Source organism: Canis lupus, chromosome 1 (genome assembly GCF_003254725.2).
Source record: "Canis lupus dingo isolate Sandy chromosome 1, ASM325472v2, whole genome shotgun sequence".
In the NCBI taxonomy this organism is placed as follows: domain Eukaryota; kingdom Metazoa; phylum Chordata; class Mammalia; order Carnivora; family Canidae; genus Canis; species Canis lupus.
This window is the reverse complement of record NC_064243.1, coordinates 83760596-83779354: the sequence shown is the minus strand read 5'-3', so window position 1 is coordinate 83779354 and position 18759 is coordinate 83760596. Positions and strand designations below refer to the sequence as shown.

General features: G+C 35.8%; 1 protein-coding gene across 1 annotated transcript in view; it reads left to right on the top strand.

Moving 5' to 3' along the window:
* Positions 1-18759, top strand: part of RORB (RAR related orphan receptor B) — a 196106-nt gene that overhangs the window by 12109 nt on the left and 165238 nt on the right. The gene's annotated exons all lie outside the window — the stretch shown is intronic.

Here is an 18759-nt window from a genome sequence, read left to right as displayed (position 1 = left end):
ATTTATTGTAGAAAGTGTTCTTTTGTAATGAAATAAATTGATTCTGAATTTCTTTCCACTGCAATTTCATTAATGACTTTTGAAAGGTTATCTAACATGGTTGACATGAATGTTGATTTAGGTCAAACAAAGACTCTTTTATCATAGTGCAATGAGCAAAAAATAAAAATGAACATATGACAACATTATAGCTGGCCCTCAGTGGTGGATCATGCTTACATGCGATTCTTCGAATCTAGATTACTGAGTACTTACAATAGATAATAGGCAATGCCTTCTAAGATGATCGTCTCAAGGAAAGTTATTTTCCTATAAAATTCCTTAAGAGTTCCTTGGATAATTTTTGTTTCACTTGAATTTCTCAGATGTCCAGTGTTGATTACATCCTTTTTTCCTAAATGAGAAAAATAGATGGCTTGTCCATAATTATTTGTTAAAGAGGTTGAGACTAGAATTTGACTTCAGTTGAGGGCTTTTGACTCTAAGTCCAGTTCTATTTTCGTTACTCTGTGTTTTCTTTCTTAGGCTGAACATTTTTTTTTTTTTTTTTGCCAACTGCTGCACCCATAGCAGACATCGATTACATAGCAGACTAAGCAATTATCATATTTATACTTGGTAAGTGCGATGCACCTCTACTACCATTTGACTAGCATTGGCCCTAAAGATAAAAATTTTACGAGAATTCTCATGGGTGTTTTTGTCACATAAAGAATAGCTAAGAATAAAGTTGTTTTTTACTCAATCACAAGATCCCCTTGAGCAAACAACACTTGTCTGCTGTTTTTATTCCTGAAGTAATGATAATGACATTTACCAGTCTCAGGAAAAATTCAAATAAGTATTATGGACATATCTACAGATTCTAAACAGAAACTATCCACTAAAAAATAATAGCGAATTCAAACTATAAAGAGTAAAATTTTCTCGAAGATTCTAAAATTTAATTTCATAAACTCAAATATCTTCTTTTACAGAGATTTTAAATTTTGAGTAAAATTGTTTATTTACAGACCTTTCCTTTACTAAGATCCTAACCTTTTCTGAATCTACTTCAAAGAAGGAAACAACTTTATGGAAAGTAGCAATAAAGACTGTTGATTTTTAAATATGAAATTCCTCTTCATTCAGTAACCAACATGCACTTACACTACAGTTTGTAATGTTCATCTACTCATTTGTCCCTCAGCTCATTGGTTTTCTCTTACAATGTTTATATTTCTCAGAAGAATTATCTATCTTTGACCATAAGCACTTCAGCAAAGGAATGGGTTGAAGAGCCAAGCATACCACCTACCTGAGTTTAATTAGTTTTGTGATTGACCAGGATTGAAAGTCTCATCAGCACATCATTTGTATCAAAGGCCTATTATCATCCTATCCAATAATGTCTTGTCCAAGCATAAAATATCTTCTTAAGAAAAGAACCTTGAAAACCTAAGAAGGAGCCAGGTCTAATTGTGCCCAGACATTTAAAGAAAAAAATTAAATTTGGCATTAATTCTATATAAATACAGACTTCTGCTATGCCTTAACAATACTGGAATATAATGTGTTTTGCATTTTGGCTGAAACACAATATTTCCTACATCGAGCTACCATTTATATGGTTAATTTTTATTTTTTCAAGTGAACTCCATTCATATTTCTTTAAAAGCACAATTATTAGTCCACTCTTATTGATTTTTCAGGCCTCTTCAGTAAGCTGTGCCTTAACACATAGCTCGAAACACCATCCTTATCCTGTTGTTTATTCTCTAGGACTCGAATTGATCTTATTATATAATGGTCCTGACTCCCACACTAGACTAAATTTGACTACAGATACTATTAGAAAGAAAATGGACTGCACCAGAATCCACATTGGGTTGTCTTCATCTTATATTTAGTACCTAGTGTGTTTACTAATGTCATGTTGAGAAAAATTGTAGGCTTATCTCAGGTGATTCTCTGTTTTACCTCATGTAAAATATCTGCTTCGCTTACTCTGTCTTTTAGAAATAGGGCTGTTTCCTAATACTCATTAATTCTGTCAGTCTTTGCACTGTAGCTGCTCTTAAGGATAATTCTGAAAACATTAAAAAAGGAACTATGTAAACCTGAGAGGAGCTGACAGATGCAGTCTCATCTCTTTACAAATGTAATAGCAGGTAAAATTTATAGTAATTTCTGGCCCATGTTTAGTGCTCTGTAGTTTTCAGTGAGCTTCTATAGACACCACCTGGATGAGCCACATAGCATTTGTACAGACATGCAGGACAGGTCCAAATAGGTAGCTGGGCAAAAGGAAATCCCCAAATATAAACTAAACAGGGCCCTTTTTAACACGTTAAGAATATGATTTCGGGGCACCTGGGTGGCTCAGTGGTTGAGCATCTGCCTTTGCCTCAGGTCGTGATCCCAGGGTCTGGGATTGAGTCCTGCATTGGGCTCCCCATAGGGAGCCTGCTTTTCCCTCTGCCTGTGTCTCTACCTCTCTCTGTGTGTCCCTCATGAATAAATAAATAAAGTATTAAAAAAAAAGGATATGATTTCAATGCCTTAAGATATTGTCCCTAATAAAAACATAAACAACTACTTTCCAAAAAGAGGAAATGTGAATGACTAATAAACATTTGGTGAGAAAGAGCTCAGCCTCACTTATTAAAGAATGAATACAGTTTGAAGGCATCTTTACCTGTCAAATTACAGCAGGTATGTGATGACCTGGACACCCTCATATTCTATTGTAGGTGTTCATATTGATACCATCGTTGAGCCTAGAGCCTTAAAAATGATCATACTCTTTGGTCTAGTAATTCACCTTTTGGCAGAGGAAATAAAGTATCAATAAGATTCTACACCTAAAGACTTGTGCCTAAAGACTTACAGTACTCTCATCATGATGTGTTCAACACAGGGAAAATCTGTTGTAATGCTTTTTTATGAGATATTTTCATAGTATATATTCACTGTTATACTAGTATGTATTTACCATATGTTCAATATTCTGCAATACTTAATAGTATTAAGTGTTTATACATACCTGACAATTGTGTCAGGTCCTAGGGATAAGATGGTGAGCAAGAAGGACATCATGCCTGACCTCACTAAACCTAAAGTTTCATATTTTTTTTTAAAAAAGCTGAAATACAAAATGGTAATGTATTATGTGATCTAAGTTATATAACATGCATAAAAAAGAAAACTGTCAAAAAACATACAAAATATTAAAAGTCACCTATAGATTTTAAGATATCAGATAATTAGTTTGTCATTACCTTCTCTGTCCATTCAAAATTTCTCACATATTCTTTTTAGATTAATCCTAAGTGTCAAGGTGAATGCTTCGTTTCTTTGGCACTGTAAGAAAGGCTGTACCTTATCTTTTTTAACTCATTGTGTTTTAGTTGTGTTTTAGCCGAGTTCAGCTAGTACAATAATAGGGGTAAGGTGAAAATTCAATGACTCATTAAGACATTTAACTTATTTGATATTTGCACAACTATTCCCTCATTCATAACAAAATATTTATCAAGGACCTCTTATGCATTCGGCACCATCCTAGGTGTTGAAGATACAGAGGTGATAGGATTCACTCCCATCCTCTGAAGAGCTTGCAGTCTACTTTTGAAAGCCATATGCTATAATTCACAAGAAGTAATAGAAATAACAATAATGTAAATAATAATAATATCCAGTTTAAAAAAGCTTTCTCCGTCATTGAGAAAGGAAAGGTTCTATCTAAGTTCTCATTAAGAATGACTTGGGGCACCTGGGTGACTCAGTCAGGTTAGCTCCGACTTTTGATTTTGGCTTAGGTCATGATCTCAGGGTTGTGAGATCGAGCCCCGCGTCAGGCTCCACGTTGGGACATGGAGCATACTTAAGATTCTCTCTCTCTCTCTCTCCTGACACTCTCCTGAGCTACGTCTCTTAAAAAGGGGATGGGGATGCATATTGCCCTTTTTGTCTCTGAAGGCTCATATTAATTCAAGACATATATTATTTCAAATATTGGAGGAAAGGTTAGGATGCTTATATAGAAAAATTAATTGACTTGCCTTCATTTTACCTCCAATAAACTAGTCCATATGTATTTCCTGATAATACTGTGGGGCTTTACAATTCCTGAAGATGTTAAAGAACACCAACACAGACACACTCAAGTCTCAAAATATAAGCAACTAGAGAACCAATTCCTATTGGTGAGGTTGTGGGAAATTTGCAAATATTCCTATACTCTGAGGTAGATAAGGAATCCCAATTTGCCCTTGAGCCTGTTGGAAACTCATTGGTATCCAGTAGGACAGAATTCCAGTATGATGTTCACTGCTGGGGTAGGCTTCATCCATGGGTGCTTAGACTCCTAGGGCCGTGGTTCAAAACAGACAGTGGTTTTGTCTCTCAGGAGATATTTGGCCGTGTCTGAAAGAAGTTTTGGTTGCCACAACTGGGGAGACACTACTGGCATCCAGTCGGTAAAGGTCAGGAATGGCAATAAACGTTCTACAATATACAGGATAGCTGCCAAAACAAAGATCATTCTGTCTCAAATGTCCGCAGTGCTGAGATTGAGAAATCCTTCCCTAGGAGTACATGAAGGATTTCTAAAAAGTATTCCTTCACAGGTCCTCAGTTTTCATATGTATTCCCTGAGAAAGCTGGCTCCTCTTTTCTACCTCCCCTTACACAATAACCCCACTTCCACTTTACAAAAGACCAAACTCATTCTTTTCAAATCTTATTATGTGTTATCTGTGGTTCCCAAGACGGAAAAATTGCCATCGCTCTAAAACAAAGACACAACTTGAAGTACTGATTTTGAGGCTGAGAAAGTGAATGATTCTAATGAAGGGGCAAAATGTCCTTTTACAAGTCAGGTAGTTTCCATTTCCTGACTTTCAACAAAACTGGAAGAAGATTTAACCAAATTATCAGTTAGTTTAAGCCATTAAAAATAGTTTTTGATAATAGAATGCTGCGTGATTTAAGGTATATTTCAGAAGGAGTTTAAAGAAGTGAACTCAATTGCTATGGCAAAATTAGTTTTACTTCTATCTACGTATTTATGTGAATACATTTTTCAACACCTACATTTCTAAAAACAGAAAGAGGAAGAGAAGTCATGCTAAGCTCTATTTATTATATTCTAGTAGTAAACAAGAGACAAGCATAGGTACCAGATTTAAGTGGAAGGACAAAAAGCCCTATCTGACTTACTAAGGGATGAATATCCTTCAAAGATTTATTCTTATGTTTGATAAATATAAAATTTGTTATATCTTTGTGTAATTTGTATCAATTGTGTTGTATTGGTAAGCTCTAGTAAAAAATCAATCCAGAGGAAATGTTACCGCTTAGAACCCACATCCAAGACAGGGGTGTTTTGTTGAGAGAGGAATGCTAAATTTAAATATATAAATATGTTTTTCTCTCTGAGAAGTATAACCTGGTGATTTAAAAAGACTTTCAGGGATCCCTGGGTGGCGCAGCGGTTTGGCGCCTGCCTTTGGCCCAGGGCGCGATCCTGGAGACCCGGGATCGAATCCCACGTCAGGCTCCCGGTGCATGGAGCCTGCTTCTCCCTCCTCCTGTGTCTCTGCCTCTTTCTCTCTCTATGTCTATCATGAATAAATAAATAAATCTTTAAAAAAAAAAAAAATAAAATAAAAAAAAAAATAAAAAAAAAAAATAAATAAAAAGACTTTCAGACATGAAAATGTTAACATTAGAATAAAATTCTGGAGAGATGAGGTAAAATGGAAGTCCGAATTTAAGAAGAAGAAAAATATACATTATAAAATCCCTGTTAGAGAAGAGCTTATTTATGCATTTTCCTTTCAAACGTATGATACAGATACCAAAACATTTTGAGATTTAGATTTCATTAATACATTTAAGGAGAAATTCATAACTTTTATTTAAAGCTATAAAATCTAAAATGCCTCAGAAATTGTATCTTTTGCAGTTATATAGTATATACTATACAGTGTGCTTTTACAAAAGTTTTAGTTGAAGGGAATGCTCCAGGACCTGTGATTCCTCTTCCGTGGTGGTCCATCATATTTTTTCCAGTCCATGTGAACCTGATACCCTAATAGCTTAGGAACTACATTGGATTGGGTACCTAGGCAATAACTATCTCAAACTCTAAAAAGAACCAAGAATGATATGCTGTTCTCTATTAACTTTTCATAGATAACGAGGCACAGTTATTTCTGGGAGGCTTTGGACCATAATCAACTGTTCATTTCACTCAGGTTTCTAAAATACCAGATCTCTGTAGAAGTTCTGGATGACCACCAACCTCAGAATCAACAAACCTGAGATAGAAACAATATCCCTCTCAAAAAAGAGGCACTTCAGTACATTCCACCAGACCAGGGGTCAGCAAACATTTTCCATAAAGCCCCCATTAGTTAATATTTTAGACCTTATGGCGTATGTGTCCTCTGCTACAACTGCTCAACTCTGACGTAGTATGAAAGCAGCCATAGTCCACATGTAAATGAATGATAATGGCTGTATCCCAATAAACTTTATTTACAAAAACAGGTGTCAGGCTAGATTGGGGTGGGCAATAGTTTGCTGACCCCAACGCTAAATTCTCAAGTCCCCGAGGAAAGGATCCATGCCTTATTGAACTTTGTATTCCCATCATCCAGCACAAAAACTGACACCCAATGAATGTTGAAAGAGTGAACGTTTTCAAGCATTAAAGGAATCATACTATATTAAAGATATGTCGAAATACAATGCACTATAGAAGAGAATAAAAAAGAATTGTTAAACCTCATGGAGTTTAGACATTAGCCAAGGAGACATATATCTGAGAAGTGACAGGCAGCTTGGCCACAATTAATAGAATGAGTCTGCAGTACATTATTTATACACATTCCCATAGTGAGTGATTAATTAATATCCCAGTATAACTTCTCACGTTTATCTTCTCTATATTTTGAGCCACTTGAGGTCACACAACTTGGAATCCCCAACTCCCAATTCTTTACCTTAATCGTGCATAATAGGTCATTGAAACTTCAAATTAATTATGGATGAGAAAACTCAAAAATTGGCCAATTAGCTAACTGATGAACAAATATTTGGTATATCTTGTATGTTTTAAGTATTATGTAGTTGTCAGAAAATATCCAAAGAATAAAATTTGTTTATTAAAAAAAATAAGTATCTTATACCACTTACAATGTATCGTGTTCAGGTCTAATTCCTACCAAATATTAACTCAGGTAATTCTCACAGTAAACTTATGAAAAAATAGTGTTTATTATTAGGTCCATTTGATAGGTAAAAGAATGGAGATACAAAGAGGTTAAGTAACTCGTCCAAAGTCACACATCTAATAAATGGCAAAACTGGGATTTTCAGGCCTGAGCAGGCTGCCACCTGAGTCCGTGTTCTTTTGTTTTTGTTTTTGTTTTTGTTTTTGTTTTAATCTGTGTTCTTAACCAAAGGAAAATGCTGTCACTTTTCTTGAGAGTTGAGAAGTGAAACCCTGGGGTCTCAACAGGATGGATGTAAATTGTTAACTAATAGCACACCACATTGCCCAAGAATTCCTTCACAGGTAAAGGCTAGATGAGTTCAGAAGTGAGAAAGTCAATGTTACAGTGATTAGAATGAATTTTATGGATGGTCACTTGAACTAAAACCTTCAGATTGTGTAGATTTTTATTAGCAAGGAATCACAGAGAAACTTCTCAGGTGGAAGGACAGAATGGACAAGTTTGAGGGCACAATTATAAGGCAAAAATCATATGTGTACACCACCTCCCATGAATCAAAATGTAAGAGAAGAAACTAACATCTACTCCACCCTTACTATGTGTCAGCTACTACAGGTGGTCCTTGACCTCTTCGGGAGCTATTTACAATCTCAGGCATTCAAGTGAGAGAGGTTCCAACCCAATTTCCCATAAGTACTGGGTGGCCTTGGGCAAATTATTTAACTTCTCTGGGGCCTCAATTTTTTTTTTTTTTTTGTAAAATAAAGATAACAATTGCATCACAGAGTCATTGCTAGGGCTAAATTACATGAGAGAACATTGTAAAATTCTTAGCATAGTGCCCTCCTATTCAATCTTCATGGAGTGTCTTTGAATTTTTGTCACTAAAAGATGTGCAATACTGTTATCTCTATATGACAGATGAGAAAACTGAGGCTCAGAGAATCTCAGACCAATTATAGCATATGCATAATTTTCCCAGAGAGATCTCATTGGGAAGTAGAAATTTGGTTAGACTGAGATAAGAGCTGAGAGCTGCTGGAGTTCCAAGTTAAGAGTTTTGTCGTTCTAAGATGAATTGAGGTTGGGGGCCTGGTGTTTGAACTTTTATTTATTTATTTATTTATTTATTTATCACTTTTTAAAAATTTAAATTCAATTAATTGAATGAACATATAATGTATTATTGGTTTCCGAGGTAGAGGTCAGTGATTTATCAGTCTTATGTCATACCAGTTATTTAAAAAACTGAAATATGTGACTGTTGACTGCTTCTGCATTTAAAATTTGCCTCTTAACAATTTGGGGGTCACTAGATAAAAAAGAGGAGGTCTGGAGGCTTGGTGTGGCTCATGCCACTGTCACCAGGCTTAGCTGATATATCAGTTGGCCCCCTAAAACTTTTCCCTAGTAAGTGTCCTTATTGTCATCTAGTGGGTCCTAACCTACCTGGTGAACATGATCTCAAAACACTGACTTTGTATAACATTGCATCCAATTACAGAGAAGAAGTTTAAGACTGTTATGATAGTTTGGTGCTTTTCTTCCTTATATTTATGTATGTTTGTTTAGCGCGATCAGTTGAAAAGGCTTAGAGAAACAACATTTACCAGATATAAATTGCAATGTTTCCCCATATACCATTTCACTAAATATGATTATATCCATCATGGTTTTTTTTCCCCATAGCTATGGAGGGTTGTTCTGTTCTTTTGCAGTGTTGAAGGAACTTGCCACATTTAAAACAGGAGTTCCTCAGTATTTTATTCTATCAAACTTTACCACGACCTATAAAGATCTCACAAAGGATCTAAAATAGTTGAATCTTTCCTCTTCTCCTTGCTAAAAATTATACTTTCCATTAGGAAAAACTCCTCAAAAATATCATGTGAATCTTCTTTCAAATGCACACCTGTAAAATGCATTGCAACTTTTAAAAATTCAAATTCTTCACTATTTGATCTTAAAACAAATGAATGTTTGTATTTATCATTTCATTTCTAAGATTCCCCATCAGGAATGTGATAATTTCAGTGGTGTTTTGTGCTGTAACGGAAGGTACTGACATCGGGAGATCTAAATTGCGAGACTTATGTAACTTGCACTATACTCAGCCCAGCATCTTATGGTCTAATTAAATACAAACCGAGTCAGTTGGCAGAAAAGTACAGCGTTGTGGTGCAGATATTAGCACCTTGTTAGCAGTCCAAAACCTGCTTTCTCAGGCAGAACCTATTTCTGAATGCTAAGTTTTATATAGATAAATGCTGTAATGTTTGAAAAGCATTTGATGAACTTTTTTTGAATCCAGAAAAAAATATATATTTTCTTACTGGACATTTATAATTAAAAAGATTAAAAAGCTAACCCAGTATTCTTGCAAACAGTGGCTACTTTCAAAAACCGTTATCTTACTATTTAGGGTCCAATTCCCAAAAAAATGTAAAAATGCGTATTTTTTTTAAATGCCACTACAAGATAACTGATGGGGTGAAATAATGTTATATAAATATAAATGTGTTATAAGGTCCACATTCCCCTAGCATGAATCTAGATTTCTTCAACATCACAGAGAATTCTTATTGATCACTTACTATGTTCTAGGCACTTTTGTGAGCACTTTATATTAATTACTTCAATTAATCATCAGAATCACAGAGAGGTTAACTAACTTGTTCAAGGTCACCCAGGTAGCACCTAAAGGAGCTGGGATTTGAATGCAGGGTTTGAACAGCTATGCTCTCTCCTCTCCCTATCACTCGCTTACAGCCAGAGGATGCTGCAAGCTGAGATCCTACTGTTAATCTCCCTTCCCTGTCTCAGAGGCCCTTGCAGGGGTGCCTGACCAACAGATGCCTGCCTGACACTGGCCAGGCCAAAGCTAGGTGAGTGGCCTGGGAAAAAACGCTCTGGTTCACTTTCTCTTTGTGTCACACACAATATTAAAATGTCCTGTCTCATTGCCACTAATTGAACATCTGGGATGAGAAGATGATCATTCGAAATCACTTGAAAGCATGCCTTTCTATTATAAACATTCATTAAAAAAAAAAAAAATTGCCACCAATGACCATACACTGCACCTGGCTCTGAGGCAGCGTGTCTTAATTTGAGAATATGTGGCTCACACACAAGTGCCAGCAGTATCCGACACAATGATAATTTGTTGTCTTACAAAATCCAGACTGGTTTCTGGGGACTTAGTGGAAAGAGTTCTAGAATTTAAATCAAGAGGCATTTTGCTACCTTTAATTGACTATGCATCCTAGGTCACCTCTTGGGCTGACCTCCTCATCTGTAAATCAGATTGTCTCCAGGGTACTTCCAAATTTCCAAGTCCATGGATTCATGCCTTTAAGGATAATACTTTATTACCAGTATTGTTTTTATGTTGTTTTGATTATAAAGGGATCGGAGTTTTGTACAGATTAAGGAACCTGTCCAAAACCAAACAGGCGTAAGATGTACACACTGGGATTCTACCTCAAGACCATGTGATTCCAGAATCCTGACCTGGAATATCCTTGGTGATTCTAAAATTGAATAGATCTGTCCCCTACTCTGTGCCTGGTGTCTCCAACTTTATTAGAACCTTAGTCCCATATTTTACAATACACCAGCAACACAAGACTCATTAGAACAATATAGTAAGGGTCACAGATATCACAAGAAGAGTCTGATTGCTCCTGAATTCTATTGTAAGGCATATACCATGGAGAAATTCAGCTTCAGAATCATTTATACCCCAGTAAATGAGTTTACCAAAGCCTTTCCCAAGAACGCATTTTCGTAGGGTCTCCAAAGAGACCTCGAGGGCCTGTAAACTTGAAAGCTCTTTCCATCTTCTCCAGGCAGAGTTGAGACGGGGCAAGCACAGAAAGGTTGTGCCGATTTAAGATAAATAGCCTACCTACTGCACTATTTTGCAGAGGGCTGGTTGGAGTGCATGTGCGCGTGCGCACTGGCGGCAAGTATTTAGAGAAGTCAGGGTGGGTAGCTTGTGTGGGAGATAAGAGAATTCAATGAAGGGAGATACTTTAGCCTTTCCTTCAAGTACATCTCCCTCCTGAGTACATTTACTTCCATCACAATGGACTAGAAGAGATCCTTGCTTAGTGGTGCAGAACCCTTGAGACCTAATTTAGCTTTTATAGGAAATTCAAAAAGAGAGAGACGGCACAAGAGCAAGAGAACAGAACAAAGATATGAGTTTGTACAGGGAATATTGATACTTCTGGACTGCCTCTGTAACTCTTTTAAAAGAAATTTTCTAAGTAAATGCTGACTTAGACTTTTTTGTTAGAGGAAGGCCTGAGCTCCTCCCGCAGGAACAATGCACTGCCCGAGTCATCTTTACAATTCCCGACAGTCTGTCGTCTCGGAAGTTCGGGTTCATTGGTTTTTGTACTGTGAAGGTCAGCAAACATTTTGGAAAAATAAATTTCCCCGCTTAATTTCTTAGATGTGTCCTCACACGGATGCCCAGAAATAGGAAAGTTACATAAATGCAAATTAAAAACATGCCTGACAAGCTGTGCCTGTTGGTCCCGTTGATCATTTTTTATTCACATTTCACAGCAATTTCCAGGAATATCACCACATTCTTTGTTAACTACATATCAATTAAAATACCTCCGAGAGGCAGGTACAAGAGCGTACTATTTATTATCCTTCTGCAGCAGTGAAAGGCCCACTTTTACTAACTGCCACAGGTAGGTAACACATAAAGACTTAGAAAGAGAAAGAGGGGGAAAAATAGCCTTCCCTTAAGGATTTCATAGAAGATGAAGAAAGACATTTTTTCCAATGCTGCAGGGGAAAAAAAAAAAAAAAAAGTCAGCGGCTTAACCAGGCAATCAGTGGGCGGATAAGACCAGAACCCAGACATTCTTATTCCTTCTCTCATCTATTGCGGCCGCAGAGTCTAATAAATTGTCGCTCACAAGCAATTTTACCACACAAATATAAAGTTGTTAGTGCAAAGAGCCCAAATTACTTTTGTGGATGGCTATAGGAGTGTAGTAGTGGAAGACATACTGGCTTAGAAAAGGAAAAAAAAATCAAAAAGATTGAGCTTTGAAATTAAGAGTCATTCTGCCCTCCTTCCTGTCTGAGTCCTACCCCCTGTTTCCTCACTGGAGAGGTACAAGAATTAAATGAGGCAATAAATACCAAATGTAGCAGGAACTTAACTAGCAATATTATTATTATCTGATAGGGAGCAATCAAATATAATGTCTGCACTTTAAAAAGTTGGCCTTATGTAGCTGCAATGCATTTAATATGCTGCTCATATTTTTAGAGCTGGCTTGCTTTTCTGCATCCTATGAACCTGCCTGTGGTTATGTTGATCTTGCATCTTGTCTGGGAATAGCTAAAGCTTAGCACTAACTAACCTTAGAGTCTTTCACATCCTTTCATTTATTTACTATCTACAGCTTCACAACCATTTAGGCCTGATGGGTATGAATACAAAATAAAGGGTCAAATTCTGTAATTTAGCAGATTAACTAATCAGGTCAAGATGTATTGGAGCAAAGATCTTCATGTGACTTATATCCAGTTTATTGGTTAGCTGGATGCTAACTAGCATTCTCTATCAGCTAGAAAAATACATCAGCATAACAACTTCCCAGCTTCTAAATCCTGCCATTAACTAAAAGTTGATTGTACCACTTCATTAATCACCAAGTTTGAGCCGAAACTCTTGTTTTTATTCTGGGAAGATGATTTATTCAAAATAATGTTTCACTTAGGGGTCTAATCATAAACCCAAGATGATTCAGATGGTGAAGTCCAGCTGTAACAACAACAGTATCATCTAGAAAAATAACCACATGTATATTGAATCCCTTGAAAGTTTTCCATAACAGATCTGGGGATGATAAATCATGCAAACTCATTCTATAATTAACTAAAGTGTTCCTTTTCTTTCACCATAATCCGAAAGGATTAGCCCATGGTCTTTCATTGGGTAAATCAGTGGGCCATAATTTACTCTGCTGTGTAAAATTAAATTCAGATTTTAAAATCTGATAAAAATAAATTCCAAACACATGCAAAAGTGAGCCTTTGCAGAAACTTTAAAAGGAATCTTCACAGCAAATAAAAGTTTCAACAATGGATAATGTCTTTACTAAAGGACCGGCACAGCTTTAGGATGCTACACTAAATAGCAGAGCTTTCAGTAATCTATTTTAGAACTTTTCCATAGGAATCTCCTGAAACTTCATGGTGATGTCATCTGATTATTGAGTTAGTAATACGGGCAAACCAAAAGAATCAGGTTTCTACATTCTTTCCCTAATCTTGGATTGTCACAAAACGGATTTTTCACCCTGTTATCCCTATTGAAAAATATAGTACCTGACACAAATGTTGAATGAATGCACCCAGAAAATTGAACCACACCTTATTTTCTATCTATAATGATATGAAAGTATAGTGCTGCACCTTTGGATAGTTTACTATGAAATTACAAGGACTGGTAATGCAACATTGCTGTAATATTCCAATTTTTCATAAATGTGCTGTTACGTATTACCTCCTCTGTCTCCTGCCACTGCTGCCAACAGGCCTTGGTTCTGTTCCTGTCTGGCTTTTGTTTTCTATTGTCACATTACTGATACATTCAGTAAAAATTTATTGAGCAATCACTTAAGACCTTTTTTGCAACAAAGCAGAGATGGATGGATGGATAGATGGATGGATGGACAAACTTTCTTTTCAAAGAATATTTATAGTTGTTGAATTTTAGCAGCACACCTTCAATTTCATTTTTACATTTCCAGCTCTCTGAAAAATTGATCATCTTTGGAGAATTGCACTGTGCTAAACTTATTGATTTCCACCGAGCATGTTGAAAGTGGCCATTACTTGATACATCATTAATATAATAATTGAGATCAAGCATTTTTAGATCCAGAGTACCTGACATCAAAATTTCACAAGCATTAGGAAAATAGATGATAGAGATCTCCTCTTCTCCAGGAAATACTGACCGAAATTATTTTATATAGTGTTTTCTTTTGCATTATTTTCTAAGTTATCCGTATGTAGGTCAAATAAAGGCCGAGAAATTGAGTTCATATTATTAACCAAGCACTGATCACAGATTGGTAATTCAGCAGTGGATGGTTGTTTACCTCAAAAAGGAGAAAGCCTACTTCTTTGATTTTGCTAAGATAAATCATTTAATGCAGTGCATTGTGTGTGACTTGTTTCCCTAGAGGACGGTGGTGGTATTCAGTTCTTTAAACTGGTTACCAAAAAGAGAAACAGCATAAATCAGAATCTGTGTAGGTTATTCTTCACAAGTAACAGCCTATAAGCTAAAGTCATTGTTTGGCTTTCTACTGTACCCAGATAATAAACTAAAGAATGGAAGGAAATGTTTTGATGAATAGGGGCGTCACTGCAAATCACTATTAACCTAAAAAAAAAGGGAAGGAAAACGTAAAATGCATGTGAGTATCTTTTTCTGGCTTCCAGCTCTGTTTCTAATCCTATTCACCTAGAACAGCACACTGATTTATAGGATAGGGAGGGTGCTGTTTGATTTTAGGTACTGAACAAGCAGTAAGCATTCAGTTGATATTTCTTGATGTTTGACTCAAGTTGTTTGCTTTGATTTTCTCAAATTTTCTTCTATACAATAGGCTTAATTTATATATGGTCTATAAAGCCTGTATTATCTTTAGTCTTATGTTTTCAACTTCTATTATCTTCCATAAGAATATATCCTTTTTTCTCTATCATGTCTGGTTTCCTGTTTTTTTTTTTTTTTTCACTTTTATTTTTGTTTTTGTTTTTGAATCATGTCTCCCCCTTGGGATGGGTTCCTTTTCCCTCTTCTTTTGTTATAATTCTTTCCATCTTTTCTTCTTTTTTTTATATTCTCCATTCACTTTATCTCAGTTCTTTTAATTTTCCCCCCCATTTCTTAAAAGAATTTACTTGACCGAAATGCTCCTCCCCATTTCCTTAATCTGCCCATTTTCATTCTCTCTTTTAAGCACCTCTACCTTTGGTGGGCAGAGGATGAGTAGATAGGTGATGGGCATTAAGAAGGATGCTTGCTATGATGAGTACTGGGGAGTTGTATGTAAGTGATAAATCACTGAAATCTACTCCAGAAACCAATATTACACTGTATGTTGACTAACAAAATTTAAATAAATAAGTAAACACCTCTACCTTTGACAAAAGTTCATTAGAAGTGCCGTGGGATAAAAGAAGAAAAGATCTCCAGATCTCCTTCTTGTACCTTTGAACACTGGGTTAGATGCAAAGCACAAATTCATACTTACAGGCCAAGGATCTGATTTAAAAGTATGTTTGTCCCACTTCGATGTTGTTTTACATATATGAACATTTCACTCTAGCCAGCACTTTCCAAATAAAATCTTTGTCCTTATTGTTAGTGCCCCATAATCAAATGTTAAGATTAAAAAAAAAAAAAAAAGAAAGAAAAACTTGTTATGCTGACTAGCTTTCCAGCTGGACTCTTTTTTTCTAGAAGACTATTAAACCAAACACTTCTTAAATTTAATTAGTTTAATAACAATAAACAATCCTTTTTTTGTTTGTTTCCTGTTGAATCTTTCTTCTACAATTAGTAATAAGTGTGGCTAGACAATGTTGATGAATTGATTATGCAGCTGAAGCTGTTCAGGGTTATATGTAGTCTTTAATTCCTGACTATGAAAAACTCTTGAGAAGAACTCAATGGTACTACACACCAGAATTGCAGCGTGGAAATTATTGCCATGGCTACATTCAATTGAGTTAACCACTTTTTTTAAAAAAAACAAATATTATGTGCCAGGGCCTGTGCTAGATTCCGAAGGAGGAAAGAGAAATAAAGTAAAGGTCATATCCCATACAGAGAGCCAGAGATAAGACCTACACTGCAATTACAGGGCAGTGTGATTTACCAGGTGAGGTTTTACCTACAGAGCTATAAGGTCATAGGAAAGGGGAATTAATCTGTCTTGGAACTGGAAAGACCTAAAGAAAGGTGGGATTGCTTCAGAGAAAGGAACAATTAAGATCAACCCAAATCAGAGCAATGTCCAAAAAGGCATTCAATTTTACTAAATGTGATGGGTAATGAAATTGGGGGGAAACTCGCTATAGATAATTGATACCACAACTATATCATCATCATCTCATAGACACTAAGTCTTAAGAGATCTTGAAAGAAATCCAAAGGTCTTGACTTCTGCTGAGAAGCTAATTAACTTTATTTTCTGCTGACCTTTTCATTTCCTTCCCATAAGATGAGCTGATGATTTAAATACATGCATGAAAAGGTTTAACTAATTTATAGAAGATGATGTTTAAATATTTATTCTATTGTTCACTCAAACTACCTCTGTGGTCTCGTCTATATTTGCATAATGTAAATACTTTTTTTTTTTCTCTAACCACTCTTGATTCTTCCCTTGTCTGGTAATCAAAACTTAGATCAACCGTCATAGCTCAAATATGAAAAGGCAAATTCAAAAAATTATATATTATTTGTCTTCATTTTATATTCAAACAATGGGAAAGGGAGAAAAACAGTATTATGTACCTGCAAAGATAACATCTGGAAACCTACTGATTTTTTAATTTTTATTTTTTGGAGGATAGATCTTAGATACTAATGATATATAATAAGGAGGACTTTCAGAAAGGGAAATTATTATGTTTCACCTTGGATTGGCTTTAGCACAAAGCTCAGGGCAAACACAGTATTCAAAAATTACTAAGTTATATTTAATTTTATTTAATGCTGAGTTCACTCAATGATCTACATCCCTAATGCTGGTAAATAAACATAAAGGATTAACTCTAACTATATCATCTCTAGAACAAGAATGATGATGTTAAACTACAATTTTCAGAAAACAAGCAATATCTCATTTTGTCAACTGAATGGAGAAAGAGGAGAGTACTTATATGCCATAATTCCTACTGTGATTGATTAAATCCTTTGTAAGTAAAATGTAGAAGTTATAAAGAGTTGGAGGTTATATTGATTTTTCATTACTGGCTAAAGGCTTACATACCATATAAAATGGATTTCTAACATCAAGGCAGGGAGAAGTCATTTCCGAGATCTTTTTTTAGAAATCAGCAGGAAACCAAACCATTGTATAAACTAGTTAATAAAGTCAGGCAGTAGAGTGATGGAACTTTATTTTTATTCTTTCTTAGAGAGAGCTAGAGATTTATCTTTATAATTGGTCAAATGATCATCAGTTTCCCATCTTGCATTTCACATATTATTAAACCAGGCGGGAGTTTATTCCTGGGTCCCTCTTAAAAAAGACAAGAAGATACTGCACCACATATTAGAATTTCCACTAGAATTCAAATTAGAATTATCAACACAGCAAGGGAGCAGGTATGTGGGAAACCTCCTTTTAGTTCAGACGTTCTTGGTGGAAGATGAGCGAATTAAAGAATACTCCGTGTTCAATTTTTATAACAGAGAATTCTACAGTTTTTGCTTTCCATCCCCATTCTAGCAGCAGCCTGATGAATGTTTCCCTTTGTTTGCTGAAATCTGCAACTAAATTTGAATCTCTTACCAAAAGTACCTCAGGTAATTCCAACACAGAGCCAAGACTGAGAGACCCTGACTGAGAAGACAAATGCAAACAAAACTGTGGTTGAATTTTCAAAAGGAAAGGAAAACAAAATTGTAAAAACACTGGTTAGAAAAATATAAGACGTAATACAGTAACTTTAAGAAAAAGTAAAGTATGCTCCCGTCTAATTTATAGCTTTTTCACACATACTTATTTTCACAGTAAGAAAACCAAAATGGACTCTCAGAGTTGCCTAATTTGGAACCACTCAAGATGTGGTCAGCTCTTGGCTTGCATCAGAACTACCAGGGAATTTATTTAAAAGGCACATTACTGGATCAGAGTCTCTAACTGAGGGGGCCCAATAATTTAACGAACATCCACTTTAGCAAAGATATCCAAATGATTCTATGTGGCAGCTTGAGATGCATTACTCTAGTTTACAAACACACTTTTCAGTGAGAAAAAAAACCCAAAGATTTCCTGAGACTTATCTAGATATCCAGTCGGGGTGATCCAGTTTTTATTTTTTCTTCGTAGTACTTGCTTGTCCTTTCTCACTTCTGCAGACCAAGGCTGCCACAGTCTTGTGGGTCTGTTTTCTTCAAACACTTGTTTCTCAGAATTTCTCATGACCTTTTCATACTACTGGGGATGCATATGTAAGACATCCAATATAAGCCTCCTGTCAACTACCAAAAATTAAGGTTTGTGCCGGAAATTTGGAAACAGTATATTTTCTTAGGTGTGCAGTGCAGTGTCAGCCATGACTTGTGATCTTACTATCATGATTTCCATTTTCTTAAATATTTTTTTAAGATTTTATTTATTTATTCATGAGAGACATAGAGAGAGAGGCAGAGACACAGGCAGAGGGAGGAGCAGGCTCCTTGCAGAGAGCCTGATGTGGGACTCGATCCCAGGACCTTGGGATCATGCCCTGAGCCAAAGCC